The following is a 7745-nucleotide window of genomic DNA, read 5'->3' as shown; positions in this document are numbered from 1 at the left end:
GCAGTGGTGTTTGTGTAGTGTAGGGGGTCATGCTGGGGATAGATTTAGTGTTTAGGGTAGTGCAGGGGTGTTTGTGTAGTGTAGGGGGTCGTGCTGGGGTAGTGTTTTAGGGTTTAAGGCAGTGCAGTGGTGTTTGTGTAGTGTAGGGGGTCGTGCTGGGGGTAGTGTTTTATGGTTTAGGGTAGTGCAGTGGTGTTTGGGTAGTGTAGGGGGTCGTGCTTGGGGTAGATTTAAGGTTTAGGGTAGTGCAGTGGTGTTTGGGTATTATAGGGAGTCATGCTGGGGTAGTGTTTTAGGGTTTAGGGTAGTGCAGTTGCGTTTGTGTAGTGTGGGGGTTGTGCTGGGGGTAGTGTTTTAGGGTTTATGGTAGTGCAGTGGTATTTGGGTAGTGTAGGGGGTAGTGCTGGAGAAGTGTTTTAGGGTTTAGGGTAGTGCAATGGTGTATGTGTACTGTAGGGGGTCGTGCTGGGTTTCAGTGTTTTAGGGTTTAGGGTAGTGCAGTGGTGTTTGTGTAGTGTAGGTGGTCGTGTTTTAGGGTTTAGGGTCATGCAGTGGTGTTTTGGTTGTGAAGGGGGTCGTGCTGGGGTAGTGTTTTAGGGTTTAGGGTAGTTCAGTTGTGTTTAGGTAGTGAAGGGGGTCGTGCTGGGGGTAGTGTTTTAGGGTTTAGGGTAGTGCAGTGGTGTTTGTGTAGTGTAGGGGTTCATGCTGGGGATAGATTTAGTGTTTAGGGTAGTGCAGGGGTGTTTGTGTAGTGTAGGGGGTCGTGCTGGGGTAGTGTTTTAGGGTTTAAGGCAGTGCAGTGGTGTTTGTGTAGTGAAGGGGTCGTGCTGGGGTAGTGTATTAGGGCTTAAGGTAGTGCAGTGGTGTTTGTGTGTTTGTAGGGGGTTGTGCTGGGGTAGATTTAGGGTTTAGGGTAGTGCAGTGGTCTTTGGGTAGTGTAGGGAGTCATGCTGGTGGTAGTGTTTTAGGGTTTAGGGTAGTGCAGTTATGTTTGGTTAGTGTAGGGTGTCATGCCTGGGGTAGTGTTTTAGGGTTTAGGGTAATGCAGTGGTGTTTCGGTAGTGGAGGGGGTAGTGTTTTAGGGTTTAGGGTAGTGCGCCCAACGAGCCACAATATCCGTGGACAAAGGGGATTCTGACTCTTTTGAACGCCAATTGAATAATTTGGGTCAAGGGCCCTACCACGTCCAAGACCTATCAATTCCTTTCTTTGGATCCCTCATATACTTGGAGTAAAAGGTACATAGCTTGTCATCAAATTCAGGTGTGTGTGCCACCTTCCCCTTCAGTGAGGGCCTGGGGCATTCTCCCCTCATCCTATTCCTGACCTCCCTTTCAAGGGGTTGATGGATTTTCCCCACCACATACTCTGCCACTTTGGTGTCAGGGGTCCACTCCGCCGACCTAGGATGGTAAATTTGAGTAGGCTCGAACATGTCCGAGTGGACCCCGTTCCCAACCCGGGACTGAGAGGAGTGGGACACTGGATGCCAGGGACGCCCGAGTCCTTATCCTCATCGGAGGAGAAATCGTCCTCTGATACACCCTCTCCCTCTAAGGGAAACCCGCCGTCGGGGTCTACAATAGTGGTGACACCGTCACAATTTTCTCCGGACTCCTCCTCCTCCCGGCAGGGTGCATGTTTTAGCGTTCGTGCACTCTTGAGGAAGGTCTCCGTAAGTTTATCAAATCCTTCCAAGTGCCCCGCATTATGCTTAACGGCCCTTTTATTCCCCATCTGGGAGATAATGGGACCCGCCACCACCAGATCTGGGTCACTGAACACCCCAGGGATGCTTTTTGCCAGCTTTTCAACCTGAACCCTGAGAGGAGCCAGCGCCCTAGAAATAGCCCTCGCAGTTTCCCCCCCTTTTGCGCAAAGCGGGAGAAACTGCGAGGGGGGAATGCTCTCGGGCAAGAGCCTGCTGCGCAGGGAATATGAAACAATACCAAGGCAATAATGCTAATAACGTGCACAAGAAACCGCTATACAAACAGCAACAACGTCAGATTAAGCCAAGAATGTAAGAAATGCACTTAACTGACGAGCAGTGAAGAAAGAGGAAGCGGAAGGGACGTCACAATATTATATACGATGGACTGTGATATGATTGGACTATAGTTGCCTTTGAGACTACCCCCCAAGGGTTCATGGGTTGTGTAGTCTTTTGCTTTATGATTGTTGTGTTACGTTTTCTTTGAACTGCTATGCAAGTAAAGTCAGGAAAGATATTCATAATCCTCGCCTCCGTCCTACCATAGAATTTATTAAACTTTATTCGATCTGATTTAGAAACATAGATCATAAAAGTGTACATAAAAACAGTAAATCCTCTTTCCTAATACAATACAGTGAGAATTAATTAAAACCAGTAGGTAAAAACGGGTGTTACATAGCCCGGTTCAGAGCAACCTCAGGTTAACAGAATCGTAAAGTTCAATGTTTCGCAAGATCAATCTCATGTACTTCATGCAAAATACGCAATAAGGGGTCCAAGTAAGATGTAACGCTCCAATACCTGATCAGTCTGCACTATATAAAACTGCAGAAGAACTAAAAATAAAAAGTGTTTTGCACACTTCTTTCATTGGGCTATATGTGGGCTACATCTGGGTGATATTTGTGCTACATTTGGGCTTTTTTTCTCTGGTGGCCATCTTGGGAGACTTATTTGGTATGAAGTTTCCTAATTTCCTCATTTACTGCTGTCTCCTCAGTAGGAAATGCTTTCAGTTTTTACTTTGATTCCATCAAGAAGGCATTCAGATGTGTGCCATGAATTCAGAATGTTAGCACTCTAGTTGTTCATTAGATCACTGTAGTAAAAATACTGCTCACCAGGGAGTTAACTGGAAGTCTACTGCTGGTATTGAAAGTGATTGTTTCAGTCTGCATGTCAGAATTTTCTAACGAAATAGAAGAGGATTTGAGATCTCACTTAAAACATGCCCTACATTTTCTTTCTGCAGCACTAGCCATAATTTCTATGGCAAAATGAACCCCCTCATTTTGTTCCTTTTTAAATTAAATGTTTTAAGTGTTACCAGTCTATTCCAATCAAGGTGGCTTCAGGTGTGCCATAATTTTGTCATAAGTAAGACTGTTAGCTCTCTAGTTGTTCATTAGAACAGTCTGGGAAGCTGCAGTAGAACACAAAGGCATACAACTGACAGGCTGCTCCTGTTGAAATATAACAGGAAGACATTTGAGATCACACTTAAAACATGTCCTAATTTTTCTTTCTACAGCACTAACCATAATTTCTATGACAAAATGAACCCCATCATGTTGTTCCTTTTTATATTAAATGTTTTAAGTGTTACCAGTTTATTCCAATCAAGATGGCTTCAGGTGTGCCATACTTTTGTCATAAGTAAGGCTGTTAGCGCTCTAGTTGTTCTTTAGAACACTCTGGGAAGCTGCAGTAGAACACAAAGGAATCAACTGACAGTCTCTGCCCTTGTTGGATGTACATGATTTACTGAAAATGACAGACTTCATTCTCACAAAACTGAGAAAGATAATGTGAATTTACAGAAAATATGCTCTCATTTTAGCTTTAGTTTTATCTCAAACATGATTCATGATATCCCAGCAGAAGGTTTTTCACAGGGTAAAATCACCTTAGAACACACCACAATTCCTGAAATTAGTATGGTACCATCAACAAATGAATTCTAATGTAACTAAAGTCTGTTATCACCCTTTATAGTTCTCCTTTTGGTAACCCTCAAAATCTTCGATTCACTACAAAGTATTCCAATGGGGTACTATCATGTATATTATATTGGTCCCAAGATGGCTGCCAGCAATTCCAGGATGAAGTGCTGACAGCCAATCAGATCTCACGATGAGATGTGTCGTTAGGCTCCGCCCAGATATTGAAACTTTTTCTTTTTTAATTTCTCATGAACTACTGATCGGATTTACACCATTTAACAAAAAGGGATCTTTCTGAACCAAGGGCTACCTTTTTGCCAAATTTGGTGTAATTCCGTTCAGCAGTTCGGGCTGTAGCCATGTCTACAGTTTCCTACGGAAATAAATATGGAGAAAACACGTTTTGGACCCCCCTTTTTTCTCGGCCCCCGCTTGCCGAATCACCCCAAAACTTTAAACATAGGAGCTTTCACGAGTTTTGAAAATTTCACGAAGATTTGTCAACCGACGCCAAAGTTATTGGGAAAAGAATGTTACGATTTTCCTATGGATAATAGGTCCTAACTATAACTACCTACTGGCGACCGCCAGTAGGTAATATGTGTATGTATATATATATATATTCACTGAAAAAACCATAGGTTTCACACATGTTATAGTTAGCTGGACATTTTACTCGTACAAAACCATTGAAATTCCCCCGTTATAGTTAGTTCAGCTAACTATAACTCGCGCGCCCGCAATCCACTGCTGATGACGTCACATATTACATCACTCATGACATGGTCAGTGACATCACTCAAGACATCACTGATGACATCTCAAATGACATCACTGATGACATCACTGATGACATCATCCAGTGAATACGTGTCTTTCTGAAAAATAAATATTTTTTATATATGTATATCTAGAGGTTAATGGAAGAAAAAATGGGTAAATAAGTGTCTTAATGGATGTTTTTTTTGTAAAATTAATTGTATAACTGACTTATTAACAATCATGTGATTACGAAACAACACTTTTCATTGGTTCATAGTAGTTTCAGTTCTAGAATCTTCAAACACCACACCCACCCCCCTCATTATTTCTTCTTCTTTTCTGGGAGAAGGAGCTGAACAGCAATGGCAGAACAGCAAACTTCTTCAGAGAGTGAGGAGGAGACAATTGTGGCAGCAAGGCAGAGGAAACAAAAGGACTCATTCATCTGGAAGTTCTTTACTTTTCCAGAGGGTCAGAAGAAGGTGAATGCCCCAAAAGTCACCTGCACTGTTTGTGGAGTTCTTTTGTCTCGAGGAGATCCTAAAAAAAAATACTCCTTTAGTATTTATACTATGTTGAGGCACTTTCAAACAGTGCATCCTGTGGCTTATGCACGTGAGTGTAGAACAGTCACAAGAGACGACCCTCCAGGTCCTCAGCCGAGCACATCATCTGCGGCCGCAGAATCACCTGGTTCCAGACCTCTGGATATCCACCCTCTGTTCCAGAGGGTTCATATCCGGTGCAATGTGTGCAATGTTGTTCTCTGTTATGGCGAGAGCAGCATTAACCTGATAGAGAACAAAATCCAACAGCACAAATGCACCACCCCATAATTTTTTTTTTTTTTGTTCCTGGTGAACAGTTTTTCATTTTTTTTTTGCTGCTCGACAAAAAAACAGTTCTTTTCAGAACTCACTTCACTTCTCCAAGAAGAGCTATATTCTTAATATACTGTGTTGTAATTTTATTGAATGAATGAAATGATTGAAATGACTGAGTGAAGAAGAGGAAACGGCTGACAGAATGAGTGAGAAAAGGAAAGTATGATCAGTCATGAAAGGGAAGTGAAAGACTGACTGCAACAAAGGACTAAAGGTAGAGGATACAGGTAAGAAGAGTGAATGAGTAAGGGAATGGCAGTGAGTAATGGAGAGTGAGGGAGGGGTGAGTGAGAAAAGGGGAGTAAGGGACAGAGATAGGAAAAGGGAGTAACAGATGAAGTGGATGAAGTACAGCAGGGTAAAGGGATTGAAAGTAAGAGAAGTGGAGTGATGGTGAGATAACAGGTATGAGGATTAGAAAAGGGGGTAAGGGAAAGTGAGAGATGGGGAGTGAGGGTATGGAGGGATTTAGGAAACTGGAGTGAGAGAAAGGGAGTCAGGATTTCAATGAGCAAAGCAGAGTAAGGGAGAGTGAAGGAAAGAATGCGAAAAGGTGAAGGGGTGTGAGATACAGACAGGAGGAAGTGAAGTAGGAGAATAGGAGTGACTATGAGAAAAGGATAGTGACAGTTAGGGAAGGTGAGGGAAGGAGAATGACGGAGAAGGTTAAAAAATTAACATAGATGGAAAATGAGTGATGGAAAGAGGAGGAGTGGTAGAAACAGAGGGGCAGATTTATAACAAACTAACGCAGCACAGTGCAGCAAGTAATTTTGCTGCGCCGTGCTGCGTTAGTTACGAAGCACAGAGATGCGACATATTTACAAGAATATGTCACATCTCTATGCTTCCCCTGTGCTGGCGCACAAACTGCAACCATGCGCCGGCGCAGGCTCCCTTGCACCATGCTGCAAGGATGCCTGCGTGGTGGGTAGATTGTTCTTGTGCAAGAAGGGACACCTTCCTGCACAAAAACAATCACAAGAGGCTTTTTCCTCTTTCAATGTGTGCTGTAGCATGCAGCACGCACTGAAAGAGGAAAAAACGAGGAGAAATTAAAACATTTCTCCTCGTTGCGCCTCGCTACGCCACCTATGGGTGGCGTAGCATTCACACGTATCTCCAGAGTTACCATTTCTCGTAAATCTGGAGATGTGTCTAGTTCTATGGGTGTTGCGTGGGAACACCCACAACAACACCCATGGAACGCCCCTTCAACGCACAGTGCTGTGTGTGAAGTGGCTGTATTTATGAGGAGAGGAAAGGTCATGCAGGGTGGCTTTTCCTCTCCTTGTAAATATGGAGGAGCCCCCTGCGCCACCACTACGTCATGAAAAGTGACGTAGTGGTGGCGCAGGGGGCTTGTAAATCTGCCCCAGAGATGTTAAGGAAATTAAGGGTAAGTCAGACAAAGGGAGGGAGACAGAAACAGAGACAGAGAGCAAGGAACTGAGAAGGAGTAAGGCAGTTAGAATAACTGAGACATATGGAGACAGGGAGAGAAACATGGTTGAAAAAATAGTGATGGAGGCAGTAAACCTAGGGGAGTAGTAGAGAAGGAGTGAGGGAGTTACGAAAGAGCAGTAAAGGAAGAAGAGAGGGGGAAGGGCAATGAGAAAAGCAGAGTGAGGAGAAGTGAAGAAAAGGGAGCATGAAAGTGAAGGGGTGAGAAATACAGATATTTTAAACTTACCTGACCAACAAAATAATTCAATTAGAAATAAATGTTTTTTTTAATTACAAGAAAAATGGATTCAATTTCCTAAATTTTCTTTCTCGATCTGAAAAAAAAAAGTAGTAATATTTAACAATACATTTTAGAATACAGTACACATATTTTCATATTTAACAAAGTAATTTTTTGCCCTTTTTTTGCTGTTTTCAGAATATATTGAATTTCACTGAAAATAGTGATATCAATTGCATTCATCACTTAACAGCGGGAAAAAAAATAAACAATCTGAAAGATTGTTTAAAAAAGCCCTGAATCTATCCTCAGTAAAACATACCTTGATAGAATGTAACATATATATTAAAAATATCTTCTAAGAACAATAACTATTTGCAATAAATAACGTCTGTAAATCTTGTTGCTTAAGCACAGACACCAAAATAATATCGGTCAAAGAAGTCCACAATAGAAATATTTACCTTTCCAGGAGGCCAAATGGTAAATTTTAAACCCTTTTTAGGTGAAATATACAATGGTAATCTTATAAAATCGAAATAATGTTTTCTTCAGATGCTGCAATTTGTATCTAAAATTTTGGTTTTAGAAAAATTAAGTAGGAATTTGGTAATTCTGCAGGCAAATGTTGCTTGAAAATCAATTGAGAATCATTACACAGTGTCCACCCTTTTTCACATTTTAGATAAACTGTGTAATGACCAGAAGTTATAGAAGGTCCATCATGGAAAATTATTGCAACTGCAACAAAA

The sequence above is a fragment of the Triturus cristatus genome, chromosome 5_2 (assembly GCF_964204655.1).
Source record: "Triturus cristatus chromosome 5_2, aTriCri1.1, whole genome shotgun sequence".
NCBI lineage: Eukaryota > Metazoa > Chordata > Amphibia > Caudata > Salamandridae > Triturus > Triturus cristatus.
Note: the sequence above shows the minus strand (reverse complement) of the source record.